We start from the raw sequence: 12,491 nt of genomic DNA on the forward strand, positions 1-12,491 counted from the left end.
AGCGAGGCGAGCACATCGGCAAAACGAAACTTCTGAAGAAAGACAAAGTCACTGAGCCGCTAATGAACAAGAGATGTGAGCATGTCGGCAAAACAAAACCTCCTGGAGAGAGATTCCCAGAGTAGTTCCTTTCAATTACCTGACATCTCTACGTTTCAATTTTTTTTTCTGATGATTTCAATATTTATTTATTTATTTATTTATTTATTTATTTAGCACTTCAAAAACAACATCAAGGCTGACCAAAGTGCTGTACAATTAAAAAAAGAAAACCCAACATATCAGACGCACAAAACCAAAGGGTAAATGAAACAGAAACACATAAGAACTGAAGAGATTCTTAATAAAAAGTATACAGATAGCCAACATATCATACTGGGTTAAAAGCCAGAGAGTAAAAATGTGTTTTAAATAGGATTTAACCAACATCGACAACAACAACATTTATTTATATAGCACATTTTCATACAAATAATGTAGCTCAAAGTGCTTTACATGATGAAGAAAAGAGAAATAAAAGACAAAGTAAGAATTAAAATAAGACAACATTAATTAACATCGAATAAGAGTAAGGTCCATATTTGGTCTCGTCCGATGCGAGAGATGGACGTCTGAAGTGGAGCTCCGCTAGCAGTGGTGCTATTTTTCATATTATTTGCTTATTATTCTGAGATATCCTGTATTTATTCAACCCGAGAGGGACCGCTACAGTATATGTAAACACATATAAACATGGCCAACAAGAAGGGGGTCCGAAAGAATCAAGACTAAAGCTACATCCAAGCTGCGATCAGCAAGCCCTAGTTCGAGATACGGCCTCTCAGAGACAGACCTGGATCAGATGGGCGAAAGTACAGACTCCTCGGGACCACGGTCCGCTACATCGCCGCCTGCTGAGAGCGAAAAGGGGAGCGAAGGTGCGATCGTGAGTGCAGATGTGGATAGCTCGCCGATTGGAGAGGATTACCTGAAACTGGAAAAGGCGGGAGGTCCGCGGCTTCAGTTACGCAATCACGCGACTGGAGCAGCGGGACACCGCTTCAGCAGAGTCTGCTGCTTCATCTACGGTACAAGAAGGCACATTTGAGCTATCTGAACTGAAAGTGTTGCTCGCTGAGCTCAGGCAAGATATAAAGAAAAGCGAGAAGGCTAATGAGAAAGCAACGGCAAAGGCACATGAGAGACTGAAACAGGAATGAAACAGGAGATGAAACAGGCCAATGAATGTCTGCGACAGGAAATCCAACAGGCAAATGAAAGGCTGCGTCAAGAGGTACAGCTTGAACTTCGACAGGTGCTGGGTAAAATTGAAGAGCGCATTGAGAAAAACTCGCTAAACTGAGCACGCTTGCTGATCGATTGGAGCATCTTAGTGAGACATTCACGAATCGGATCGAAATAGCCGAACATCTAGCTGCCAGTGCCGAGGAAAGAGCAGTAAATGTCAGTTGAATGTAAAAACTCGGAGAAAAACTTGGAGACAGACTGGCTGCTTTAGAAGATGGGAATAGAAGGTATAATGTCAGAATTGAAGGCTTGCCGGAGAATCGAGAAAGTTTAAACCCGGTGAAATTCGCAACTGAACTTTTTCTAAAATAATCGGGCGACTTTAAAGCAGAATCTGAGATAGCAGCGCTTACGCGTCTGGATCAAACACCGTCAGACCCGACCAAGATCTTTTATAGTCCGTTTTGAACGATTATCATTTAAGTTAGAGGTGATGGAACTCCTCAGGAAAAAAAAAGGAAGATATTATATATGAAGATTGCCACATTCGCGTCTTCCCTGACTTCTCTCCAGCAACAGCTATCAAACGCGCCTTCTATAATATTAAACAGCGCTACGGCAAGCCAATGTCAAATACGGCCTCCTGTATCCGCAAAACTGAAAGTGGAATGGCAGGTTCATTTCTATGTTTTCGCTAGCAAGGAGGAGGCAGAAAATGAGTTAAGAAAGCTGATCCCGGGACTATTCTGATACATAATTGTGAGTCATGGCGGTAAATGATAAAGCTAGGATTAATAATCTACTGTCTGATCTATTTGTTTTAAAATACGGGTTTTTATCAGCATATATTCTCATATTCTTATATTATTATTACTTACTTATTACTTATCATTACTTAGTATTACTAGGGCTAAATGTTTATGTTTTATTGTGCTTAATTACGTTTTCCTCCTCTTTTTTTTTTCTTTTCTAATTATTTCATGTGTACCCTAAATGAGACTGTTCAATATCATACCCTTGGTTTGCTGTTATTGCTATTACTGCATTAAGACTTGTTATGCTTGTTTTGGACACATCTTTAACACCATCACCTGGGTTTATTATCTGGGGATATCATCTTAATGCACTAAAATTGATGAAGATTATATGTATGTATGTATGTATATATATATATATGTATATATGTATATGTATATATATATATATATTAAGTGCAAAATTCTTTTCTTTCTTTTTCCTCTTTTAAAGACTATATTGGTAACAGATATCTCTATCTTTTAACCTTAAAGCGCCACTGCATGGGGGCTTGATGTGCTTTGGACGTGCTCTGTCTCTGGGTATGTCAGAGGACTGGGACTGCATGAAGTGGGTTTTAGCCTCACCTGGGGAGGCAAAAAGGGAGGGTGGGGGTTAAGGGGAAGAGAAAGAGAGCAGGCTTGATCTATATCTAATCTATCATCTCAATCTTTATAATTATAACTATCAACGTAATAATAAGCTGCATGGCAACAACTCTTGGGGAATAGGAAATTAAGACCTAAACTATTTCACTTCCAGTTAAGACTATAATATGACACCAAAAACTCAGAATCAGTGTCTCCATGATGGGACAGTTAACTTCGTAAGCTGGAATGTTAAAGGCCTGAATCACGAATTAAAGAGAAAGAAAGTACTTTCTCACCTAACAGGTCTAAATGCTAAAATAGTATTTTTACAGGAAACCCACTTACTAAGTAAGGGTCAGTTCCGGCTGCAAAAAGACTGGACTGGCCAAATGTTCCATTCTAGTTTTACAAAGAAAACTAGAGGGGTGGGAATTCTCATACATAGAACAGTACCATTTGTAGCATCAGATGTAGTATTGGATCCTGAAGGGAGATATGTGATGGTCATGGGAGACTTATCTAACTGTAAAATGATTTTGATAAATGTTTATGCACCTAATGTTGATGATAAGGAATTTATACAAAATTTATTTGCATCCATTCCCAATCTGAACACTCATAAACTTATAATGGCTGGGGACTTTAATTGTGTTCTAAATCCACTTTTAGATAAGACTTCCTCCACATGGGAACGCAACTAACACCGCAAAGATAATTACAAAGTTTATAACTGATCACAACTTATCAGATCCCTGGAGGTTTTAAACCCAAATTCAAGAACATATTCTTTCTACTCACCAGTACATCATTGCTACTCAAGGATTGATTACTTCTTTATAGATAATAACTTCTTGCCTAAGATTAAATCTTGTAAATACGATGCTATTGTTATTTCAGACCATGCTCCGATGATCTTGGAGCTGAAATTACTAAGCCCCATACACTCACCCGCAGATGGCGTCTCAATCCGCTTCTATTAGCTGACGAGAATTGTACTGAATTTATATCCAAACAAATTGAATTCTTTCTAGAGACAAATACATCCCCTGAGATCTCTGCAGGAACACTCTGGGAAACTCTTAAGGCCTTCTTAAGAGGACAGATTATCTCATATCTTTCCCACAGAAATAAATCCGCGAAGAAAGTAGCAGAGATAAAAGCGAAATTACTAAAATAGATGAAGAACATGCCAGACTACCAAGCGAGACTCTACATAAGAGGAGGCAGGCTCTACATTCAGAATTAAACCTCTTGACAACTAAAGAAACCGAACAACTAATTTACAAATCCAGACATCATTATTATGAACATGGAGAGAAAGCTAATAAGCTTTTAGCGCAACAAATTCACAAGCAAGAAGTGCAACGCAATCTCGTAATTACTAACACGAATGGAGATAAAATCATCGAACACAAAAATATAATGTACACTTTTAGAGACTACTATAAATCCCTATATACTACTGAGTTTAAAGAAGACAATATACAATCTAATGCATTTCTGGATAAATTACAGATACCACAAATTGACGCTATTAGTGTGGAGGAGCTCGATAAACCTCTGTCATTATCAGAATTACTGGATGCTATAAAGTCACTCCAAGGTGGAAAAGCAGCAGGCCCTGATGGCTACCCTGCAGAGTTTTACAAGAAATTCTCCGCTCAGCTAGCTCCCTCCTATTAGCAACATTTACAGAAGCCAGAGATAACCAATCTCTTCCACAAACCTTTCGCCAAGCACTAATCACTGTCTTTCCAAAACAAAATAAGGACTTATTACAATGTGCATCATACAGACCAATTTCACTTCTGAATAACGACGTTAAAATACTCTCTAAAATCATAGCTAGAAGGATGGAGAAAGTGCTCCCTCAATAATATCACAAGACCAAACTGGATTTATTAGGGGCCGACACTTATCTTCAAATCTTCGACGCCTGTTTAATGTAATATACTCACCAACTAAATCAAACACCCCAGAAATATTATTATCATTGGATGCAGAAAAAGCATTCGACATGATTGAATGGAAATACCTTTTACTATTTTGGAGAAGTTTGGGTTTGGCCCAACATTTGTGCATGGATTAAATTACTGTATACTAACCCAGAAGCTTCAGTTTGCATCAATAACATTTGCTCAGACTACTTTAAACTAGAACGTGGCACAAGACAAGGATGCCCTTTGTCACCACTGCTGTTTGCAATTGCCATTGAACCACTGGCAATACATTGTCGAAATACTGATCAGATAAAGGGGATTAGCAGAGAAGGACTGGAACAGAAAATCTCATTATATGCAGATGACATGGTACTGTATATATCGGACCAGAAGACATTCTGTGCCTGCAGTCTTAGCAGCACTCACAGAATTTCAAAAGCTCTCTGGTCTCAGAATTAATCTGAATAAAAGTGTACTCTTTCCGTGAATTCGCAAGCATATAATATTAGATTAGACACCCTTCCTTTTATCATTGCAGAACAGTTTAAATACCTCGGGTAAACATCACAAGTAAACATAAAGCTCTTTATCAACAAAATTTCGTCGTCTGTATGGAAAAAATTAAACAAGACTTGCATAGATGGTCAACCCTTCATCTCACACTAGCTGGAAGAATTAACACTGTTAAGATGAATATTCTTCCTAAGCTCCTTTTTATTTCAAAACATACCAATATACATTAATAAATCGTTCTTTAAGCAATTAGATTCAACAATAACCTCATTTATTTGGAATTCTAAACATCCACGCATCAAAAGAGCGACCCTACAAAGACAAAAGGCAGAAGGCGGCATGGCTCTACCTAACTTCCAGTTTTATTACTGGGCGCAAATATACAGTCGATAAGAACCTGGACACAAATAGAAGAACATACACAGGCATGGACCGCAATAGAAGTAAAATCCTGCAGTACTTCTTTGTATTCCTTGCTTTGTGCTCCAATAAACACACGTTATCGGCAATACACTAATAACCCAATTGTGCTCCACTCACTTAGAATCTGGAACCAATGTAGAAAGCATTTTAAGACGGAGAAGCTTCTTTCTGTGGCACCCTGCAAAAGAACCACCTCTTTCAACCCTCACAAACATATGCAGTTTTAATATCTGGAAAAATTTGGAATTAACTTGCTTAGAGACCTTTATATAGACAACGCCTTTGCATCCTATGAACAATTACGTTCCAAATTTAACATTCCAGCTACAAATTTCTTTCACTATCTTCAAATCAGGAACTTTGTTAAACAGAACCTTCCAGATTTTCCTCATCTTGCACCCTCATCCACGCTGGAAAAATTATTGCTCAATTTCAAGGAGTTAGACTCCATCTCTACAATATATAAAATCCTTTTACAATCCCTTCCTTTCAAAGATCCAAGAGGACACTGGGAAAATGACCTCTCAATTAATATATCAGAAAAGGAGTGGAAAGTAGCAATGCAGAGAATTCACTCAAGCTCCATATGCAAAGCATACAATTATACAACTCAAAATTATATATCGAGCACATCTGTCTCGACTAAAACTCTCAAAATGTTTCCAGGGCATGATCCAACCTGCGAACGTTGCAACCAAGCCCCAGCCTCACTAGGTCACATGTTCTGGGCCTGCTCCAAATTAACATTATTCTGGACAAAAATTTTTAATTACCTCTCAGACAGTCTTGGACTCACAATCCCTCCTAACCCATTAACAGCTGTGTTTGGGGTTCTTCCAGAGGGTCTTAAAGTGGAGAAAGACAAACAAATTGTGATTGCATTCACTACACTGTTGGCACGCAGACTTATTCTGATAAACTGGAAGAACCCAAACTCTCCTCTTTAAGTCAGTGGGAAACTGATGTGTTATATTATTTAAAATTGGAAAAATCAAATACTCAGTTAGAGGATCTGTGCAGAACTTTTTCAAAACATGGCAGGATCTAATCAGTAATATTTTGAAATGATTTTATAAAGCACAGAGAATTTGTTGATTTAGGTATTTTTAAAAGCCTTAAATTTTACACCGTTTGGCTTGCTCTCTCTCTCAAGGGTGGGGATCGATCTGTTCTTAGCATAATTCTTTTTTTTTGTAAAAACTTGATTGCTATGTATTGATTGTAATAAAATTAATAAATAAATTAAAAAAAAAAAAAAGTAAGGTCCGATGACCAGGGAGGACAGAAAAAAAAAAAAATCCAGACGACTTGAGAGAAAAAATAAAATCTGCAGGGGTTCCAGGCCACGAGACCCCCCAGCCCCCTCTACCTAACATAAATGAAACAGTACTCTTTGTATTTAGGGCTCTCTTGGAAGGACTTGATAATGGTGGTCATGTAGACTTCTGGCTTTTAATCCATCAATGTAGGACATCACTGTGCTTTGATTAGGTGGTGGTGGAGCAGGTCGCCACCTCAGAAAACCGGGAAAAGAAACAGAAGAGAGAGTAGGGGTCAGTATGGATTTTAGAGCCACCATGAATAGTTATTATAATAAATTGAATATACTGTACAGAGTATCAGTATCGGAGTATCTTTAAAGACAGCAAGCGAAGGAGCCTGCCTAACGTGCAACGGCAAATCATTCCAGAGTTTTGGGGCTGCAACTGAAAAAGCTCAATCACCTTGGAGTTTGTATCATGCCTTGGGAACACGTAAAAGCATCTGGTCTGCTGACCTGAGAGAGCAAGACGGTACGTAAGGGTGCAGCAGTTCCGACAAATAAAGTGGGGCACAACCATTAAAAGATTTAATAACACATACAAGGATCTTAAAATGGATTCAAAAATGAATTGGAAGCCAGTGAAGGGAAGCCAAAATCGGGGTAACATGCTCATGCTTTCTTGTGCCAGTTAAAATTGAGCAGCAGCATTTTGCACCAGCTGTAGGCGAGCAATGGAGGCCTAGCTAATTCCAAAAAGAAGAGCATTGCAGTAATCTAGATGAGATGTTATAAAATCATGGATCACTGTTTCAAGGTTGCGCTTAGACAAAACAGGCTTGATTTTTGACAGCCGCCTCAACTAGAAAGAGCAAGATTTTATCGCTGCGTTCACATGGCTGTAGTTTCTAGGACTCCAGGCTTTTTATAGCACGGGCTTACACATGCTGGTATTTTATAAACTGGTAATAGCAATCAGACTATTTTTCACCAAAGGGTATGAAACCAATGGAAAGGTTATAGTTTGGACTGCAGGAGGTAAAGAAATTCATAAAGTAGTAGTTTGCAAGCAGCCTTCATAAGTCGTGTAGCTTCTGTAGATTGCCTTTAGTGGCGAGTCTAAATCATGGGGAGTAGAAAGGAGCCTGACTAACATTTCAACAGATGAGCCTCTGGGATCCTGAGAAACACCACTTTAGAAGAGCTGGCAGGAAAATATTCTGTCTCCTAATTAAACAGGATGGCCATTTACTGCAAGCCAAAGACTTAGTATTCAAGGAGAAATCTCTATCTTTTGTGGTTAATTTGACATGGCAGTTCTGTTCTGTGAAATGGGCTGGAGCAATGGTTTCAAAGGGCAGCAGACTAGAAAGGCCCTAAATAAGTTGCAAAATTCAATTTTCTTGGCTAAAACCAAGTTTTTTTCAAAGCTGCCTTCATGTATTGAGTAACCAGTGGCTGTCCTATTAAACAACGGTGAATACGCATTCCATATTCTCCTGTGTCAGTCAGAATTACACTGCTGGCAGTCTGGATGACAGTTTATAAAACAGTGAAATAGGCAACCTCTGCTTTTAAATTGCAGGGTCATGGAAAAGGATTGCCAGGATTTTAAAATGTTATAAATTCAAGACGGGTCTTTATTTTTTATCAAACAAACTATGCAAGATATGTTGTATCCTGATATTACATTATAACATTGACCTGACAGTAATGGATGGAAAAGGAAAAGAAGCCAAATTTACAAAGCCACTAGGCCCACTGTCGCTTGCAGATTAAACTTCTCACACCAGTATCTGTAGCAGAGAAGTGTAACATTACACTTATAAAAATCCTGCTTCTTTAATTACACCTTATGGTTCTTTAATGGGTGATGTGATTCCTCATAGAGCCATTGCTTGACAAAACTCCATTTTATTCTGAAATGGGTTCTCTGTATATGAAGTGTTTTTTTGGGCTTTGAAAAACTTCCTAATATGTAGAAAGAAATGAAATCTTTAATGTATGGTAGGTTACCTAGCACAACACTAGCAGATTAAACCTCTTAACGCGCACATGTACCGGTCCCGGACATAACAGCGTTCAAAACGTTACAGTAATGTGTGCATGCCCATCTGCCATGCATCTCGACACCCTACCCATCAAATGAAACTTCAAAGTCTCGTCTTTCCGATGATATAAACCATTTTGACACACAACAACCACAGCACTGACACTAAAGCCTTTTTACAGAGAAGTACATACTTTTAAGAGTTGACTGTGCCTACCTTTGAAGACCCCTGCAAGTCAAACATCAATATTTCCGAGCAGTATTGATCCCATTGTGTCGTAAGGCTCCAGCGAATATAATCCAGTAAAACGATTAGGTCCAAAACACACGATATATTCTCAAAGGGACAAAACTCCAGAAAGCGTTTCATAACTTGAGACCACCTACGTAATTTTTTTCACTTATATTGCTCATATTAGACGTAATTTGTTTCTGTCGGCGATAACCATACTACCGCATGAAACACGGAAGTGTTAGCTTTGAAAGACACCTAAGTTGGCCAATTACGACGGGTCTGGGGTTGACTGGCACCTCGTATAGCCAACCAGTGTCACAGAAAGCTTGCAGGGTGACGCATAGCTCTGAACTCTGGTAGAATCTACCAGTTTGATTGGACACTGTGACTGACACTCAAAACTTACAGCCAATGAGCAGCCGAGCATTTTGATATGTAACTTGCTATACTAACTTGTAAACAAAACGATCGGAGCTGCGTGAAGGTGGCATTTGTGCCAGTCTGCAGAGTTGGTGCGTGGTTGTTTATTGTGATTTTGCCAAGTTTTTTCGCAGTTTAAATATGAATAAAAGTAGAAGTTTAAACGTAAATAAACGCTCGATTAAATAATAGATGCATGTACAGCGTTGCAAAAGTATTCAACCGGCACACGGGAGGTATAATGGGAGAGAGCGACGTGCCACGCCCTTGTGCTTTCTGCTTGCTAGTGATTGCTGCCATCAAGTGGCACATGGAAAAACGCTGAGCTGTGTTGTAACAGTTTGTAAAAGAAATATATATAGTTTGTGTGCATTTTATAAAAAAAAGTAAAAATAAAAATATAAATATATTTTTGGCCCATAACTTGTATTGACTATTTTACATAGAAATGTGTATTTTTTATTGTTTTTATTATTTTTATAACTAATAGAGTGACACTGTGTGTAGATATAGATTCCTTTAGGTGTAAGCTTTCAGTAGAGCCCTTATTGATATCTGTGGGTTGAAGCATTCAAAAGTTATTACACTTTTCCATACGTTCCAAAATGTGGATAATGGTCCCTCTAAAAGCACCTGGGCATGCCCACATAAAAACTGGTGTAAAAATTCATTTTACAGGTATTCTTTTCAAAATAATGAAATTTGAGTAGTCAACAAGTTATTCTGTTGGTACATAGTGTGTTTCTGTCCCCACCTACCTACTGTAGCTTTATTTTCCTTTATTTTCATAAAAAAACTTAGGCGAGAACAAAAAAATTCGTTTTTTTTGTGAGTTCTAATGTGCATAACTTTTGATCAGTCACACCTACAGTGATTCTGACTACTAAAGGTGAAACTAGAGAATGTTACCTTTACAAAGAGACCAAACATGTGTTTATACTCAGATAGTTCAATAACAGCAATGATTCTAGTTTGGAGAGGTCGAATTACAAGCGATTTAGCAAAAATGACCCGAATGATAAGGGGTAAATCAGGATTTAGCCTCTGTTATTGTATGCAGCAAGAGTCCTTTTAGAATCATTTCATATTAGTTTTTCACAAATCGGTTTCCATCTGTTCAGGAGTCTGTTATGGGTCTTAAGAGATAAAAGTTCATTCTGGAACCTTCATGCGGATGAGTCTTTTGGAAACCAAAAATGGTTCCTCAATGGCTTCACTCTGAAGAACCATTCTGGCACCTTTATTTTTAAGAGTGTATAATCAAGAATCATAAGCCTATCTCTAACTCTACTCCACATGCCATTACTAGGACTATAAAAAAAAAAAAAGCATTTCAGAAAAGAAGAACAAAACCTAATGCATTGACCATGTCAATTTCATCAATACACAAATGTGTATTTCAATATCAGAACTGCACGTCAACGATACAGAAAATATATAGGTGCCAGATTCATCATTTATCTTTATCAAAAAAGATCACGTACATTACAGATATAATTAAATACACTCAATCCAGAAAATGTTGATGAGGCCAGCAGATATGCATATATCAACATCCACCAAATAGAAAAAGGCAATAAACATTTTATTTGATAGATAGATAGATAGATAGATAGAAATTAAAGGCACTATAAGATAGATAGATAGATTTTTATTAATGACATACAATATACAGTATATTGTATGTAAAATAATGTTTTGTAAGCTGGTTATTCTTATAAGTTCCAAGCTCATTAAATACATACACCATCGTAGTGCACTGCATATTAATTGGCCTTCACTGCTGCCAACAATAACATTTTAAAAAATAATGATCTGATTGCAGTGCCAATGCACAATAACACTTTTCTCACTCACTGACTGACTGACTGACTATCTTTCTTTCTTTCTTTTTTTGTCCCCAGGGGGAAATTTAGCTTTTTATAGAAGCTCTTTAAATACATACATACAGACACATAAATAAATAAACACACTTTCAAAAATTAAAAAGAATAGTTGCCTGTCACAGTCCCAATGTTGTATTAAACAGGCATATTGCTGTTGATGTAAAGGAGACCCTGTAGCGTTTCTTGAAACGCTTTGCCTGAATGATTTATTGGCTGAAAGACGTGCAGCATTGTTCATAGTGGCACTTAGTTTTGTTTTTTGTTTTAATTACAATACAATACAATACAATACAGTTTATTTTTGTATAGCCCAAAATCACACAGGAAGTGCCGCAATGGGCTTTAACAGGCCCTGCCTTTTGACAGCCCCCCAGCCTTGACTCTCTGAGAAGACAAGGAAAAACTCCCAATAAAACCTTGTAGGGAAAATGGAAGAAACCTCGAAAGGCAGTTCAAAGAGAGACCCTTTCCAGGTAGGTTGGGCGCAGTAGGTGTCAAAAGTAGGGGTCAATACAATACAATATACACAACAGAACAATTCCTTAAGACAGCATAATAAAAATTTTAGAATTACGGTTTAACAGTAGATGATATGACATAATTAGGTTTCGATATTTTTAGAGTCCTGGAGACCTCATCCATCTAGCTGCCTCTACATTTGGCCATGCCACGGCTGAAACATTGCTCCATGAAAGGACCCTATTTCCCATGATTCCTGTGATCCTCCATCAGGGATGACTTTACCTTTGGCAGGCAAACAACTTGGCAGGTGGGCGTGGCACCAATGGCCACATTTGGGTACCGAGAAACAAACAGAATAGGTGAGGGTTAGTATTCAAATATAATTATCATGTTACTTATGTTATAGTGCTAATGACTAACAACAGAGATGCAGTATGTACAGTTAATCAGCAGCTCTAGTCAGGATATGCTAAACTGAAGTAGTGAGTCTTCAGCCGGGATTTAAAGGCTGAGACCGAGGGGCATCTCTTATGGAAGCAGGAAGACCATTCCACAGTTTAGGGGCCCTGTAACTAAAAAGCTCGACCTCCCACTGTTATTTTATTAATCCTTGGAATCCTAAGCAGACCGCATCTTGAGATCTTAATGTGCTCAGGTTTGTAAGTCATGATAAGTTCAGACAAATAAGC

At 38.1% G+C, this 12,491-nt stretch overlaps 1 protein-coding gene across 1 annotated transcript in view; it reads left to right on the forward strand.

Annotated features, from left to right (window-relative positions):
• The window catches only part of adamts12 (ADAM metallopeptidase with thrombospondin type 1 motif, 12), a 623,896-nt gene that overhangs the window by 303,846 nt on the left and 307,559 nt on the right, over window positions 1-12,491 (forward strand). The window lies entirely within an intron of this gene.

This window comes from Polypterus senegalus, chromosome 4, assembly GCF_016835505.1.
Source record: "Polypterus senegalus isolate Bchr_013 chromosome 4, ASM1683550v1, whole genome shotgun sequence".
Taxonomy (NCBI): Eukaryota; Metazoa; Chordata; class Cladistia; order Polypteriformes; family Polypteridae; genus Polypterus; species Polypterus senegalus.